At 44.3% G+C, this 17,603-nt stretch overlaps 1 protein-coding gene and 1 long non-coding RNA gene across 2 annotated transcripts in view; both read left to right on the top strand.

Annotated features, from left to right (window-relative positions):
* Nucleotides 1-17,603, top strand: part of Rora (RAR related orphan receptor A) — a 674,381-nt gene that overhangs the window by 55,284 nt on the left and 601,494 nt on the right. The window lies entirely within an intron of this gene.
* The window catches only part of LOC147821825 (uncharacterized), a 107,708-nt gene that overhangs the window by 54,837 nt on the left and 35,268 nt on the right, over nt 1-17,603 (top strand). Inside the window, exon 2 of the long non-coding RNA XR_015446506.1 lies at nt 1-17,603. This exon is cut by the window's left edge and continues 16,532 nt beyond it; it is cut by the window's right edge and continues 35,268 nt beyond it. This is a non-coding gene — a long non-coding RNA (uncharacterized LOC147821825).

Here is a 17,603-nt window from a genome sequence, read left to right as displayed (position 1 = left end):
AGAGGTTGTTCAAGGAAAAACAGGAAGTGGCATTGGCATCCAATACAGCTCCATCTGACACAACTCCATCCTCTCCAGTGACACCCAGTACAGCTCCATCCAGTACCACTCCACTCAGTATAACTCCATCCAGTTCAGCCCAATTCAGTAGGACTCCATCCAGTCCAGCCCTAGGTAGTCCAACTCCACCCAATATGATTCCACCCATTATAGCCCCATCCAGTACAGCTCTATCCAGTGCAACTGCATCCAGTACTGCCCCACTCATTACAGCTCCATAAACTACCACCCCATCCAGACCAGCCCCATCCAGTCCAACTCCTTCCGGTCCAGCCCCACCCAGTACAGCCTCATCCAGAGAAACTGATGGAGAACCCACAGCAAGGAATGCTTTTCTAAGAAAAATGAAACAACAACAAGAAATAAGACCCACATGCCTTCAACAATAACTGAGAAACATGGAGGTCAAGCAAGGATTCTCAGGCTGGAGAAAGCCCTCTTGTGCTCCTTGAAGCTGCGGTATTCATGTCTTGGAGGAGGAAGTACTGGCCAAGGTGGCCGGAAGCTCCCTCCCAATAGCAAGGCCTCATCTGCCATAGAGGCTGAGGACCTGAAGGAGGAAGGCAGAGCAGCCGCCAGGGGGAAAGCCCTGGGGATCTGGGGAGAGTGCCCAGCAAAAGGCATGGTCAGGGCCCCAAGAGCCAAGCTCCTCCCTGAATGCCTTGAACATCAAAGTCCAGCCAGGGCCAAAAGAAGCCCAGACTGTCTTTGAAGCTGTGTAAGGGCTGCACAAGGGAAAAGCCGGAAGGCTCTGGCTATGGCTAAGGGAGGCTGAGACAACAGATGCCCAAGGCAGCAAACATCTGCAGGGCAACCTGCCTGAGCTGTGGCAGGGGGAGGAGTGGCCAGCCTGCCTTCAAGCCCTCTTAGTCCCGACAGGAAGAAGACAGCGGTTTCTGTTTCCTCTGATGTTCGATCTGGCAGGGTGGGGCCCAGGGTGCACAGAGGGCTGGGAGGGTTAGGGGTGGGCTGGTGCCTCAGTGGTGGAGCCTTGCCTGGCATGTGTGAGGACCTGCGTTCAATCTGCAGCACTGCTGAAAAATAAAATCCTGGGAAGTAAGTGGAAAGGAATGAATAATTTTTGAGAGGCCACTCCAAGGCAGATTCTCAGCTGACACAATCACACAAATTCTCTCTTCCGGCTGTCAGAGACTCCGGAAGGTAAACATTACACTGTTTTGTAGATGGAGGCTCCGAGAGGTTAAATAACTTGACATAGCCAGTCCTGCCAGAACCAAGACTGAAGCTCAGTGTTGTGACTTCAAGCCCAGTGCACCTTCCTGCACGCTGACTCCTGGGGGTCGGGAAATGCCTCGTGTGTTAGCTAATGACTTGGAAAGGTGTTCGAGAGATAGTGTTAGTGGGCAAGGCAGTTATGCTATCCAGCTCTTATTAACATGCAGCCATTTATGGATCCTAGAAATAACAGGATTAATATATGATTCACTCTGATGCCATCAGGTAGCTCGCTACCTCCAAGTGTTGAAGTTTGGGGTATTTTTAAAATTGCTTTTGCTGATCTATATTTTCCAGGTTGTCTACAGGAAACAACACTTAACTGTATTCATGAATACTAATGGAACTCTGGGCTTTTAAGCTCCTTTGGCAGAGTTTGTCTGAGCAACTGTTTCCACGTAGTTTAGAGGTGCCCAAAAGAATGGGTGGACATAAAGGGCTATCTGGGAATGTCCAGAGTGGAGCAGATACCAGAAACAGGAAATGTTGCAACCGTTTTTACGTTGTGATCCTATAAGAAGCCCAGACACTGCTGGAGGATGGGGATTGCAGGTAGGTGGGGACATGGGAGTGTGCATAGTGGGGTTGGTGGCACCCTCCTACCTTGAATGTCTGGTTAAAGATCTGGTGCTGAGTCCCACAGATGATGAAGAACCTAGCCCAGAAGGGGTGATGGTACCAGGCTGGGCTTGAACTTACCATCCTCCTGCCTCAGCCTCCCAGAGTGTTGGGATTACAAGGGTGTGCCACCACGCCAGGGTAGGAGGGTTGCTTTTTTAGTACCGAAAGTCTGAATCAGGGCCTGTACCCAGTGTACAGGTCCTGAGTAGTAACACACTCTCACCACCTAGTGGCCCCATGGCCAAATTGCAGGACTAAAGAATTTAGGCAGAGTCCTGGTTGAGGAGAAATTTCTGTATCAAAATCCAGAATCATAGTCAAGTTATCCATATCTCCCAAAGCTCTACAGGTTTATAAACATCTGGATAAAAAACCTAAGTGTCATTAATAATGGGGACAGTGCTTCTTTGAGTAACTCAAAATTGTTCAAACCCTGCAGATAGAGAAAAAATTTACATCTCCAGGAATGTACAAATTTCTGGGTGTAGCTGAAAGTTGAGAAACTCAGTAGCTTTCAGACTTGTAATGAAGGGGAAAAGACTTTCTTAATAATCCCTAGCAGTTTGACATTTAAGAGACATAACTGCTGAGAAGCAAGCAAACGGTGATTTTCACTGAACTCTTGTTTCTGCTGATTCCACAGCCTGGAGAGATGTCATTAAAGCAAGCACTGAAATTTAAACAGAAGTGTTGGGTTCTTCTAATTCTATGATTTTTGTCACCACAGCCCATTTGAGACATTTGCCACATACAACTTCTTCTTCATCTTCATCCTCAGTTGTAATTCCAGGGAGGACTTGTCTCAAGAAGCAGGCTGGTCTCCGAGACATGGATGTTGGTGAGGTAGCTGTGGGGTGAAGGTAGAGGTGATCGTGGAGATGTAAATGAAAGAAGAGGGCCTCTCTTGCCATGTTGGCCTTTGCTGGCAGAGGAGCTGCGGGTAACATGGGAAAGAGCCCTGTGTTGAGAATCTGGAGGTCAGGATTTTATTTTGGGCCCTTTGTCTAACTAGGTCTGTGATTTTGGGTAAGATAGCCTTTCTGAGTTCACATATTCCTTGCTGTAAAGCTGGGCTTTATATCTGCCTTCCCTGTAGTACCATGATGGCATCAAGCTAGAACCAAAGGCACTGGGAAAATAGGAGGTGGTACAAGAATTATCAGTGGAGGACACTTCCTTTGGAAAAGTCCAGCTCTGTAGGAGTTTTATTCCTTGTTCTCCTCCACTTTCCTTCTGCTCTTTCTCCCATTCCTGCTTCTGTTCTTATTCCTGTGGGATAAGGCTGCTGTAGGGGATAAACCTGGTGTCCATGTGTCTTTCCAGTGCTTGGGCGTACAGTAAATATTCAATAGCCACTGGTCAGTTTGCCAGGGCCTGTTCCTTTCAGTGTAATTCTTGTCTCTCTGTCAGGGTCCTCAGGAACCTCCTAGAAGACAGTGCTCAAAAATGCTCCAGTCTTAAAAATAAAACAATATGTAAAATGTCTTCAATCTCTGTGTATGCCGTTTCTCTTCCGTGTGTGGGGTGCCCTACCATTGGGCTAGTGGGTCCATTCGTAAGTGGGCTCCACTTGGGAGAGTTTGAGAATTGGCCTCAGATGGCAGCCCACCATCTATGGATGGTGCAGCTTTCAGAGCCTGTCCTTAGGCAGGAGTCAGGGTTCTAATACTTAAATCTGTGTGGCCTTATGTGAGTTAGTTAACCTGTCTGGGCTTCACGTTCTTCATTTGTGAGCCATAAAAATTCTACAAACCACAGGGAGTAGTTGTGGGGATTAAATGAAATCTCTACAAATAAATGGCTGTTTTAAGTGGTAGATAGATACTAACTTTTGTAGCTTAACCAACTCTAAGTTTAACACATTCACTTGGCCTATATGACTAAGAATGGGTTGGAGATTTTTTTGTCTTTTCTTTCATTTCCCCACATTCCGCTCTCATTGCTGGGTTTCCTCTGTAAAGTGGAACCCCAGTGTTCACCAGGGCAGGGAGTTGGTGGGACACCCAGGCCTCTGATCGATTCTACATATTGGATTTTGGAATGGCGTTCATTTCTCTCTCCCTCTGCAGGGTGGGGGGGAGAGAGAGAACGAGAGACCATTTTAAAAAGCCTTGGTCTGGATAAAGACAACTGATCAAAAGAAGGAATTAGCTGAAGGACTCCACTTTGGAGAGGTGTAGCAGCTGCATAGTCGCAGAAACGCTTGTCTTGTCATTGAAGCAGGACCTCTGCAGGCAGTGGTTGTATTATTTAGGTTTGTGTTGCTCTTCTTAATAAAAACAGTGATACCTGAACTAGACAGGAAAAAGTGAACATTTTCTGTTTTTAGCTTCTGCTGACCCTCCACTCCCAGTCTCCCAGATGAGGCTGAAGTATGGTGGTCTTAGCACATGGAAATGCTATCAGCCTCTCAGAAACTGCTGATAACTTAAAGGCTTAAGGATCCAGAAAGGCAGCACATGTGCCCAGTGTCTTTAGTTGTGCTGCAACTTTGTACACAAAATCAGGAAAAGCACCTGTTGATATATACCATATTTCCCTGAAAGTAAGACTGGGACCGGTTCTCATATTAATTTTTGCGCCAAAAGATGCAATAGGATTTATTTTCAGGGGCTATTTTATTTTTTTCATGTACAACAATCTACATTTATTCATGTACAACAATTATATTTATTTGTGTAAAAAATCTACATTTATTCAAATATAGTCAATCATGTCACCTTCTTCTAGAGCATCATCTTAGCTCTCCAAACTCTGAATTCTGGCCTGAACTTCTTGTAACTCTATTCCTATAGAACAGTGATGGCAAACCTTTTAGAGATGAGTGCCCAAACTGCAACCCCAAACCCTCTTATTTATTGCAAAGTGCCAACATTGCAATTAAACCTGAACACTGAGGTTTCAGTTAAGAAAAAACAACTCATACATTAACATCTTGTTTTTTTAAAGAGAAACAAATAAGACATGTGCCACAGGTTCACCACCACTGCTGTAGAACCATGGGCCCTAATCTCTCATGTCTAGCAGTAGAGCTGTCCTTAAGCAAGCTTTCTTGTCTATGTAGCCTGCTAGTAGTGCATTGGCAACACAGCTGTCAGTGATTTTATCCCATGAATTCTTCACCTCAGTCACTTCCTGCAGCCTAGGCTTCACAAAGTTTCATTAAATCAAGTGTTAACTGAATTAATTATGAGACAGCTGTGGCAACAAAAATGATGGCAGTTAAGAATGGTGGTCCTGCGTGGTGTGGTGGCGCACACCTGTAATCCCAGCACTCGGGAGGGAGAGGCAGGAGGATGGCCAAGAGTTCGAGGCCAGCCTGAGTTACATAGTGAGTTCAGAGCCAGCCTGAACTACAAAGCGAGACCTTGTTTCAAAAAAAAAAAGAGAGAGAGAGAATGATGGTCCACATAAAAGTGATGAAAAATTACAGGCAGCAAAATTCAGAAAATGTTGATTTCACAAAAGTGCACTAAGCGTGTCCGTTACAACACAGGACATACTGAATTAGGAAGATTCGTGTTAGACACAACCGTGTCCATTTGTTATCAAGTGTGCATGTCGTTCACTCAGTGTGTCTGTACTCTGATTGGTCATTCAGCAGTGAGGCTGGAGTTCATCTGCTTATATAGGTGTTATCCTCTTGTCCAAAGGCTCCCACTTGGGTATTTACAAATACATAATTATAATTTATAACATCACTTATTTCAAGTATTAATGTCAATAATATTATTATTTGGTTTTTTTTGGTACCGGGGATCGAACTCGGGTCCTTGCGCCTGCTCAGCAGGCAGCGAAACCACTGAGCTAAATCCCTGGCCCTATAATATTATTTATATTTAATTCTATATTAATATTATTATTTTGTAGTTCAACACACTCATCTTGCTTTGCAAGGGATGTACTAAATGTGTCTGTCTGGCTGAGAATCTTAACTGGGGCTCATTTTTGGGTAGAGCTTATATCATAAGCATCATGAAAAATCATGCTAGGGCTTGCTTTCCAGTTAGATCTTATTTCCAGGGAAATATGGTAGTTAAGAATCCAAGCTCCAAGTGTTTTGGGGATGAGAATAGTCACGCAGAGACCCCTGGGCTGACCCACTGGCTGTTCCACTGATGCAAGGACACTCACCTTTACCGTCCAGGGGATGAAATCTTTGATTATAAGAGCCTGTGCTTTTTGAATTTTCATGGTCTTTTGGTTCCCAGGCAGTTTATTGAGCCCAGCCTCAGGAATCTGATAAATTGGACCAGATCTCTCTGTCACTTACTATGATACTTTGAGCAGGCCATTTCATTGTCGCCAACCTCAGTTTTTCCACGAGTCATAAAATTTCAGGAGAAAGAAATGACAGGTAAAGAGCTCACCGTGGACCTTCGTGAATGTTAGCAAACAGCTGCAATATGATCTTGAGGTGAGATGTCAACAGATACCCTAGGACGTGCCCTACGGAAGCCAGCTTTACCCCAGAACAAGACAGAAGCTATGGTTTCTCCCTGTCCAGCTACTGTGGCTGTCAAGTCACCTTTGTGCCTCATCTACGCACATCTGGTTTCAATTTCTGATCTCTTCCCTCAACATTTCCACGTCCCTCAGTAGGAAGCACAGATCTGAACCTGTTTTTATTTGAAGATTATGCCATATCTATGACTTAGTTTCTGGTGCTGCTTTCTTGCTTTGTCTGATTGCCAGACCCTAGAACCTTCTATGTGTCGTATGTGGTAGAATTTCGGGAGGGATTTCAGGCTTCTGGACTCCTGCTGCCTCTGAACGAGTGTGCATAGCTTCTCCCTCCCACTGTGACTCTGCTCTTGAGATGTTACCTACTCTGGCCAGCTGGTGTCTCCTGGAAAACTGATCTGGTTTTCTCTGTTGGGTCCAAGCCCTTTGGCTGTTTCATTCCTGGGTATCCTTCTGTAGTTTGATGTCCTCACACTAACACATGTGACATACGGTTGTGTACACACTCAAATAAATGGAATAGACAGATCGTTAACTTGAAAACAGTAGGTAGAATTTTGGTTACACTGCACTGTGTGTTTCTGTTGCTTCTTGCAGTCTTTGACGTTGGTTCATTTATTCATTGACTTATCACCCAGTCTTCATCAGGTCTCCGTGCCTCATGAGCTGCTCTGCTGTATGCGGAATGACACAAGGCTGGGAAGACATGCTCTGACCCAATTAAATGGAGCAAACATCCATTCTATGCTCTACCAACTTCCCCAGTGATTGAGGCCTTGTTTCTGGTTTTATGCTGAAGACTTGTGAGGAGCTGGGAACTGGAAATAGAAAGCTCAGTTATCAAGGTGGGTAGCAGGGGCTTACAGATTAGTGCAAGCGGACTGGCTGGTGTGTCTGGAGGAATCATTTAGGGGCCATGTTCTTTCACTAACTACCAGATGGACCATGGATGAAACCTCAGGAGCTTTCTTCTACCTCATTTTCCTTAGCTGGGAAAGGAGGCAGCTAGCGGGTCTAGATGTGCCAGATCTAAAATTCTCTTAATTAATAAAAATCATGTCGGAATGTCAGGGCTACACGAGAAGCCCATGGATTGCTATCATCTTGCCCCTTTGTGTTAGGGTTGGCAGATTCCTTCACTGAGACCGCTTCATGCGAGCTCAGGGTGGTGGTGCTTTGGGGACCATTAGCACTAGACATATCCTCCTGGAAGCACTCCTTTGTGAATATCCCAGCCTTTGTGGCCAGGCTTGTGTGTGTGACCTGGCCAAAATTTGCCTCTGTAAAGACACAGCATGACAGAGCTACTTCTGTTGCTGCTGCTATTTAAGTTGCTCAGTTTATGCTATGAGAAAATCAGCTATTGGGAACCATCACCTCTGTAATAACTTAGGACTGGGGACTGGCCCTCGGGGTCATGACACACATCTTTCTGTGGGACTGAGGATGATCCAGAGTATTCTACATGAATACATATGATGGGGGAAAGCAACAGATTACACTGCAAAGTGAATTCATTAAAGCCATCCAAGCTGTGTCATTACCACAAGGGGTGACAAAAAATATAGTGAACTTTTAAATTAGAAAATGTATTACAGCAAAAGACACTCTGTCGCTAATCTCCCTCACAGTACTCCCTTTCACTTCAAATACACTTAACCTGTTGTTCTTGCCGCTTTGTGAAGTAGTTCTCGAAGTCCTCTTTCATTTCTTTTCTGAGGAGTGATCCAGAATATGGTGAATGCCGCTGCCAAGTGCCATCAACTGAAAGGCGAGGCTTGTAAAACCGTCACAGTGTGTCCTCATCCACCTTATTCAGGAGATTTGACAGCGTGCAACTTCTAGCTCTTCCCAAAGTCAAAATGACCATGAATGATAAATGTTTCGAATCAATTCAGGACATGAAGGCAGCTACAAGAGCACAACTAAAGTCACTTGTGAAAGAGGATTTTTAGCCCTGCTCTAGAAAGTGGCAAGAATGACGGGATAAATGTGCTCCAGGCAAAAGGGAGCTTTGTGAAGGGGATTCACAGCAATGTGACTTTTACTGATGATAAATTTTTTTTTTTGTTTAGGCATACACTATATTTTTCTGTCACATCTCGTATACTGTTAACTGTAAGGGTGTCTTTAATTCCTTTCTGATTATAAACAAATGTATGTTGATTTGAGGGTAGGAAGCAGTGAAAAGTATCCTAGAAAGTGACCACTTTTAACGTACACATATGTATATTTAACATATGTACATATATAAATATTTCAGTTTGTATATGTTTGCATTCCATCTTTTGCATGAAATAGATCTTATACATTTTTCATATGATTACAAATTATTTTCAGTGACTACATATACAGTCGCCAGTGGTTCTATCATAATTTTCTTAACAGTTAGCACAAAATATCAGTGTATTTTTATTTAGATGTCTTGAGTTTGTTTTTCTGGGTAGCTTTGTAGGTGGGAAGACAAATATGTTTTTGGACTAGCAGATTTGAAGTTCACATTGACTGTGAGGAGAAATTGCCTGTAATTAGCAACTTCAAATTATCTATTCTGTCCACAATCTAAGTTATAATACATAAAGACTTTTTTTTGAGATTCTATTTTTGTACTTCTGTGAGCCCAAACCAACAGCAGAGACGAGAACAGTCAAAACAAGAAAACATTAAGAAGAGATACAAAGGGAAGGAAATGGACACTTACGGAGCACACGCTCTGTGGATGCTCTTACATTGTCTCATTGAGTTCTCACAGCGAGTCTGTGAGATGAACGGTATTTGTCCTTGTTCCGTAGAAGATGATGCTGAGCTCAGGGAGGTCTTGCACTCGGCCAGGGCCAGGTGTGTGTGGCTGGAAGAGGGCAGAGCCAGCATTTGAATCCAGATGTGTCAAATTGAAAATCTAAACTCTTCCTACCCTGTACTGTTCTGCCTAAACACAACGGCACCATGGAAGAAGGCTGCTGCTGCCTGCTTCCCAGCTTCATATCACATGTGGCTCTCAGAGAAATTCAGGACAGTTCACAGAGCAGTGGTTTTCCGTTTCTTGGAAGCCCTGAGGGGCTAGGAGTTGATATGGGGTTCATGGTCCTTTCAGCCCTCCTGCATCATCTCTCCTCCCCCTGCTTCAACAGAGCAATTCATGTATTTGGCTTCTGTATAACAAGTTGCCCCCCACTTTTGTCTGCCTTCCCCACAAATGCACCAGAGGCTTCCCTGGAATGCTGTTGGCTTTCCATGGGAACTTGGATCCTAGCAGATCTGTGCTCACCAAGAGCAAGGTGGGCTTGTTAGATCGGAATTCCTTCCTTACGTCCTTCCCACATTTGCAGTGTAAGTCTTCACTCCTTGAACCAGTTACTGATGGGACTTAATGAAGCAATGGAGGCGTTCTCTTCCTGACCCCCTGGGGTTGCCTGCTCTGCAAGTCCCCTTTCTTTCCTGTGGTAGTACTAATAGACCGCGCATGCAGTTCTGACCCTCTCCACTGGTGCCCTGGTCTTACTTCCTGCCACGTTATCCCTGCCGCTTTTCATTCACTGAGCGGGTCCTGAGCATTCCCAGCAGTGTCTCTTTCTCCACCTTCTTCTCACACCTCACATTTGTACATTGCTGTTTTGCAAGGGAATTTTACATTTATTTGAAGTACTAATAAGAATACATTTATTTACTGAATATTAAAGCTCAGTAATAAGGTTCTACAGTGTGAAATGTGGTTCAACATTAAAACAACGTTGTTGTGAAAAATGTGTAATGTGGTATGAACTTGTAAATTACAAAAAAGTTATCTTTCTCAGCTCATAGTTACTTTACATATATTAACTTAGGGTAAAGACCCAAAGAGATAGGATCTATGCACAGGAAGCTGCTTTATTATCGTTGGTGGTCAGAGGTAGGTTTATGCAACTTTGCCATTACTTTTGGCTGTGTGAACTAGCGCTTGTCATTCCGTGTGTTAGTGATAGCTGTCAGTACTGTGAGGGCTATGTGTTGTATTGATTTACCTTTCTGTGATACTTTGACTTCATTTCTTTTGCTCTTCCTAAGAACCTTTTGTTGTAGGTATGGATAAGTGTTTCCATTCCACAGACAGAGAAACTGAGGTCACATAGTTGGAGATTAGAGATGAGACTGGATTGAATGATCGTCTGCCTTAGAAACTATTACATACATAGTGGTTTGCTTTCTAGAATCGGGTAGTAATGGTGTCTTTTATCACCTGGGTGTACCCATCATCAGATGTTCACAAAATGAAAATTCTTAGTAAACACATGAATTCTAACTTGAGCAAACAGATGTTTTTCATTCATAACGGGAAGCTAAACCTCACGGAATAAAGTTGGTTAGAACTGATCTCAGTCAGTTTACCAAACTGGTAAAGCATGTGGTATCCGTGGCATTGCTGCGGCACATCCACGTAATGTGGTATGATCCCTGGCGCCTGCAGCACACCCCACAGTCCGTGTCAGTGTGCCACCTAAATGTATGAGTGCAATACAGTGTGATATTTTGGAACATGATGTTAAGTTTCCTGATTGGAAATGTTCTTGAACTAAAATATCCTCCGTGACAAGCTTTTTTGTGGTTATAAAAAAAGATCAGAATCTCACAGGTTACCTGATCTGCTAATTACTTAGAATTCAGAGCAGGTATTTGGGGTGAAATTAACATGCAATAACCATCAGTTTTTGACCAGGGCCTCTAAAGGAAGAAAGGGGTAGACGTAGGTGAGAAACTGATAAGAAAAAAAAGAAGTATATTTTCAGGGTTAAATTTTATCAGGTAGGTTAAAGGATGGCTTAATGCCTCAGTGACATGCAGGCAGGGAGATGGTGTATAAGAAAGGCAAAGTCACTTCCTTGGGAGATGGGAAGTGTCTTGAACGGTGTGGCTTTTCATTCAAAGAGGCTGATAAATGGGAATGGTGGTGTGGGCAGTTATCCCTTTCAGCCTGTGTGGGAAGCTCCCTGGGAGGACTTCCGGTTGCAGTTAACAAGGTAAGAGGTGGTTCTTGAATTAGGGGCCTTGATGTACACATTTGTGTTTCTCTAGCTGCACACATGTGTGGCTGCCTATGTGTTTATAGATGTCTCGCTGTGCTTGCAGTACACTGAGGTCTCATCCTAGATGACTGAGGTTGGATCTGAGGATAGATACTCTGCATCTGAACGTGAGCTTCCCTTGGTAGCCTGTGCCCTTGGCTAAAGGAGTTGATACAGATGTGAATGCAGTATTAACGTTGTTTCTTTCCAGCCTCTGCACTCCATCCTGCCTCTAGCCTTCCAGTGGCATAGTCCATCCCTGAGAATGGCTCACCCTCCGAAAGGCTTGGAGCCCTTTTATTTTCAGAAGTTCACAGCCTTCAACTGAAATGTCGCCCCCAACAGTCCAAACCAAGAACTCTTTCTTAGCCTCTTTGGGTGTCAGGTCTGGTGTCTACAAACTGAGGAATCTAACAGTTTCTATGTCAAAAGATTGGATGAAGAATAAATTAGAAGAGAAATTGGCACTTATTAAGGACTCAAAAATTATTTACTCAATAAAGGCAGAGACTGTTGCCCAGAAGGTGATGATCTATGTAGCTATTTAGACAAAAAAAGAAATTTTTAGAAGAGTAAAAATAATGTGCTGTGGACCAACATGAGCTGCCCTGGAGGAGGAAGGGAAGTTGATGTCCAATCTTGCTGCACATGGCACAACCCTTACCAGTGCTAGGAAGCTGGGAACCCTGGCCTCACAAAACCTCCGGGCTCATCGCCAGGAGCCGTGACACTTGCAGGGAGGAGGAGGTTGTCAGGCCTTCGTTTAAGCCAAGTCAGATCATCACGCAATTTTCCCTCTGTCTGGAGGAGTTGAAAACTCCTCACTGTCACTTCCAGCACTCTGGGGATCACATCTGCTGGGGTGGAATTGCTCGTCCCACACTCTATGGACAAGGACTTGGTGTCCAAGTGGGACATGTGACCAATGCTCTGTTTGGGATACCAGTCATGGCTATCTCTTTGGGAAGGGAATTTGGTAAGATTTCCTGCAGCTCATTGTGCAGCTGGGCCTGGACTTCGGCATGTCCTCTTGTGAATTGAACCGTGGCTTTCCCTGTTCTCTGGGGTTTGGGATTTGGCTCTAGCCGAGAATTACACACATACTTCAGAGATCTGATGTTACTGCACTCTGCAGCTCTATGTTTTATGGAATTTTCCTGATTAGGGTCTGAGACATGGGATGATTAACCCAAAACTGCATTGAATTTCATCCACTCCTTCTACCATGCATGCGGCCCCTGAGCTGGGGCTGGTCACTAGGCTAGATGTGAAGGACATCAGATGCCCTTAAAACATACACACTAGTGGGAGAGATTGGTATAAAATTACTCACATGGGTTTTTAAAAAAATCTTGTCATTTGTGTATACCCAGTTCCTTTTATAGGACTAGCAGATGGGGGAGAGGAGACCCTTGAATGTTGGAATGCAGTGGGGTGAGTATAATAGTAAAGCTGAGGACAAAGTGCTCTGTACTTCGGATGTACTGTCCCTGTGCAGCACAGCCACTTAGCCACGTATAGTAATTTCAACTTTGCATTTTGGTTGCAAGGTCATGATATCCCTTAGTTGATACAAATAGCTCCTTAAAATGAAAAGCTGTTTTTCTTACTCCTCTTATGGATGGAACACAGAGTTGCTAACCTACCTACCTGCCCAGTACAGCTCTTGTTGCCACGCCCAACTCAGATAGGCCTGTCAATCAAAATCCCTCTCATCCATGGCATTGCATACCTGTCTACCAAAGGGGCTGTTTTTATTTGCCTAGGAGGTGTTAAAACCTAATGTTTCCGAGCCTGTAACCTACTCCCACTTGGCTAAAATACTTGACTTTGGTTGTTTTTTGTCTCATAAACATGTATTGAGTTCCACCTGCCAGGTGCTAACTTAATTAAATATTCTCTTTAAGATTTACTATGTGTACTATGTGGGACTTTTCAGTTTTTGAAAGCTTGGAAAAGGATAAATTATACTCTGCCTTGAAACTGTATTGATCAAACTATTGTTTGAGTGATTTAGAAGGAACTGGAGGCTCTGACAATACCCAGGTTCCTCAGTACGAACATCCTTCTCATCATTCCTTACAAAAGATAAATGGTGTCGGGCTGAGTCTGCACTGCCCATTGTTTCACATCCGGGAAACCCTTTTGGAAAGCACATCCTTGATAGGAGCTGGTACTGAACCATGGAAATGTGGTCCTGACAAATACATTCACCTTTTTTCACCTCGGATTCAGCATCATCTGTGAAAGGGGGTGTCTGCAGGAGGACTTGGTTCCTGAGGGTCTTCATCATCCCAAGCCTTGGCAGCATCTCAACTCCCTATCCCAAATGGTGGCTTGTATAATACCATAGCTACCAGAACGTTCCTCCTTCCCCAGCCCGACTGCGTCTACCTCCTAGGGTCTCAGGCTTCCTATTTGCTTTTCACTCCCACAGATTCCTGCTGGGCTGTTCTCTGGCGCCATGTCTCCAGTCTCTGGGGACAATAATAGAGAGGAGCTGAGAAGACTCACAGAGCTGGCTCTTCTTCAGGCTATTTTATGACTCATGTACTGTAGGAGGTGCTGGCCTCTAGGAGGGAGAAGGGAAACTTCTCTTTGTTTCTTCCTTTCTGCGTGAAAGGAACAACTCAAGGCACCTACTATCTCGGGCAACCCCTTTTCCACAAAAGGTGGAAATGTATTGGACTATTTGCAAAAATGACAAAACAAACCAACAGCTCTAGAATTATCCTAAGAATGGTAACCGGAACCGATTTTTAAGTATCTTAATATATCTCTTCTGACTCCCACCCTTTTGTTGTCCCCTCTTTCCCTCTGCTTTACACTCTTAAAAAACAAGAAAGAGAAGTAGTGAGGATCTGGCTTCTCACCCAATAAAGAGTAGAAACAGTCCTTTGGCTTCTGAGCAGCTTGGGAGATTTTTTTTCTTTCAGCAAAAGTTTTAGGGAATATCTTCCAGAAAAGTCATGAGTGCAGAGGGTAAATGGTTGCAGCTGCTTTAACACTCTGCCTGTTGGGTTCAGAGATGCCAGGGGCATTATTCTTTGTAAAATTGATCCTGTTTTCCAGAACACGGAGCACGGAACACGTTCTCGTCCATACCTGCTTTGGCACGGTTAGAGCACTGGGGTCTCCCTCCACCTTGAGTGTGGTGAAGAGAAAGCTCTGCAGTCTCGACTTGTCTGGATGCTTGGATCTGGGCCCAGTGATTCACTCATTGCTGTTTCTAAACACATCATCTGCCTTTGTCAAGTTTCTGCTGTGGCTGGATAATTAATGTTATTGGAGGAAACGATGAATTTTTTCCCCTCGCAGCTGAAGATGAGACAATTTGTCAAGTATCGCACAAGTGTATTTTGTTTAATCTTTCTCATTTGAACAGTCCCTCTTGCCCAATAGTCCCAGGATTCTTCCAGAATCTTTACCCATGCCGGAGGAGGCCACAACTCCCCAAACAGCCAGGATCCTTTTGAAGAGGGGAAACCAAGCAACAGTTCTAGCTTTTGCTCTTTAACTTTCTCTTTCTCTCACTTTCTTTTTTCTTCTCAATTCGGAAACACTTCTCATGCCTTCCCTTGAGTTGGATTTGGCTGGTTTTATGCTTGAAGGTGTCTGTGCCTGAAAAAGACGTATTTCTTCCAACCTCTTTGAGCCAGGGAAGTGATGATCTCCAAACTGCTGCTGTTTCCAAACACTCCTTACCCAGCCAACCTCCCTGTCACAGTGCCAGAGGCAGAACCATCATTGTTCCCATTTCTCAGCATATGTTTTCTGCCACCACAGACATCATCAGTCACATTTCCGTACCTGCAGTGAGACACAGACACAAGTTCCCCAGCTCCGCCTCTGTTTTCTTCCTCGCTTGAAGAAATACCTCTGAATGCAGGGCAGTTAGAGGACCTTGGTGATGGGATAAACTCAAATCTCCTCTAATTTATGAAGAAAAGCTTCATTATTTGACAACTTTAGATTTTGCACTATTCACAGCCACAAATGACTCATGACACATCTGGGATGGTGCAGGTCACCTAGAGTCACTGGGAGTCACTGCAGAGGTTTACCCTGACCCTCTTGCTCAGAGACTCGGTTGGTCATGGAGTGCTATGGCTCTCCATGTCTTAGCAGTTTTATTTTTCACCTTGAAATCCAAGGCCTCAGGAGCCTTAGGGATCTGAGAGTCAACAAGACCTGGCTTGTAGATTAGCAGTTGCTTGATGGTCTTGGGGAGATTTGGTATGGATACATATTGAATCGTCTTACCTGTGGGTCTTGCTTGTCTGCACTTCTCCTTTGGTACCCCGTCCTGTCCCATCAGTAGGAAATGTTAAGAGGCAGAATGGTATGCAAAGACCCCAAAGAGTAATGCTGTTGGTGGAGAACAGTGCCTTCAAAATGGGCTGTGGACTTCAAGAAGCTGTAGTGTGACTTGAGCATGAGAAGAGGGTGAGTTAATACCTTGGAATTGGATGCTGAGGAGTCTGAAGAAAGAATTTAGTGTGAAGTATGGGTTGTAAGCCTTGGAATTCCACTCATCAAGCAGAGCTGCTACGTCAGGTTAGTAGGCTGTGTGGGCATGGTGTCTAAGGAACTAGAAGTGGGTCAGCCTTGTAACTCTGTGCCTGGGAGGAGATCGATCAATGCCTTTGGGCAGAAGTGATAGTACTGTGCTCTGCTCTGGCCTGGGCCTGCCTGTCATTGTGTGCCCTTGCTTAACACTTTGCTCCTGAGGCTTCTTAGCAATTGAAGAGGCAACCCATGCATGAAACCCACAATACAGCATACAGAAGGTCATTACCCATGAGAGTAGCTATAGGGAAGAGTCATGGAGTTTTAGAGCCTGGAGAAAATTTAGAGCATGTCCTGCCCAAATCCCCTCGTGCAAATCAGTTAACAAAAATTATATAGCCAAGCATTCAAGTGGATGCCCTGTAATGAGTGACTGGAGCGTGAGGTACTCAACAAGGTGATAAAGCCCATTAACAGCCATCAGACCCACTGAGTCTCTCTGGCACTGCTAGCGGTGTAGCAGCTGTTCCCTGGATGAAGAGGCTGAGAGGAAGAAAATGTCTCCCTGGGCGCGTTGGGCTCCATTCAGCCTGGGCCAGTCATCCCCACACCTCCTTTCTGGTCATGATTAGCAAAATTTTCCTCACTCTTGAGGGGCTGGAGGAAGATCAAAGCACTGTGGGGTGAACGTAGTGCAAGCTTATTTGAATGAGGAATGGGTAAGGGACACGCTCGTGCCGTTCTCTAGGATAAGGGGCAAGCTCCCGGATGTGGCATGGAGACCCAGCCCTTGGGGGCTCCGAATGTCTTTCCAGAATCTTCTCTTCCCAAGCCTTGTCCTGTGTTCCTGGCCCCAGGGGTACTTGTGGATCTTCCAGTCCTCTTTCTGCTCTCATGACTTTTGCTGATGTCTGTGCCAGGATAGTTTTCCTCCCTTAGTCAACCTGGTACAATCTTACCCTTCAAAGGCCAATTAGCTCTGACTTCTGTCTTCCCCTAGAACCTGAAGATACCCATCATCCCTCTGTCCACAATAGTGCTTTACCCATGGCTCCGTTTTTCTGTGAGTTGCTTATGTATTTATTTGAAAGTGGTTGGTTCTTACGTTCTTGACTTTTTGCCAGCTTAATCTACAGCTTGCCATGAAAGTAGTTACCTTATCAACCTTCGTATGTATAAGGATGCATGCACAGATAGATGTCTAAAGAAGGTGCTTTCCTGGTTTTATTTGTACATAAATATGAATTCTGTAAAGGCAGAGATGTCTGTTTTGGGCACTAAGTGCCTGAGCACCTAGAAGACCATTTAGCATACAAGAGGTTTCAATAAATGCTTTTTTGAACGAATGAATGAATAAATAAAACACAATGGAATGGTTTTTTTTCTCAGTAACTTTTAACTTCTACAAATACTAGACTTTTGCTTACAAATGTGATTGATGTAGAACAAAGCATTAGGCTTATCATGACCCCTTTTCACTCATGGATTGACATATTTTCATCTCCGTTGGGACTACTGATAGCCAGTTCGTACTAGGAGCTTCTTGTCATTGAGAGTTGGGCAGCAGCTCTGTCATTTCTCCAAGTTAAGAATTGGGGACACTTTAAAAGAATGTGAGTTTTAAGTGCTAACTTTGAGAAAATGTCCATTTAAAATATGTGTTGTAGCATTTGT

Source organism: Heterocephalus glaber, unplaced genomic scaffold, assembly GCF_053883595.1.
Source record: "Heterocephalus glaber isolate CG9 unplaced genomic scaffold, H.glaber_assembly_v1.0 deba00001689, whole genome shotgun sequence".
NCBI classification, from domain to species: domain Eukaryota; kingdom Metazoa; phylum Chordata; class Mammalia; order Rodentia; family Bathyergidae; genus Heterocephalus; species Heterocephalus glaber.
Note: the sequence above shows the minus strand (reverse complement) of the source record. Positions and strands in the feature narration are given on the sequence as shown.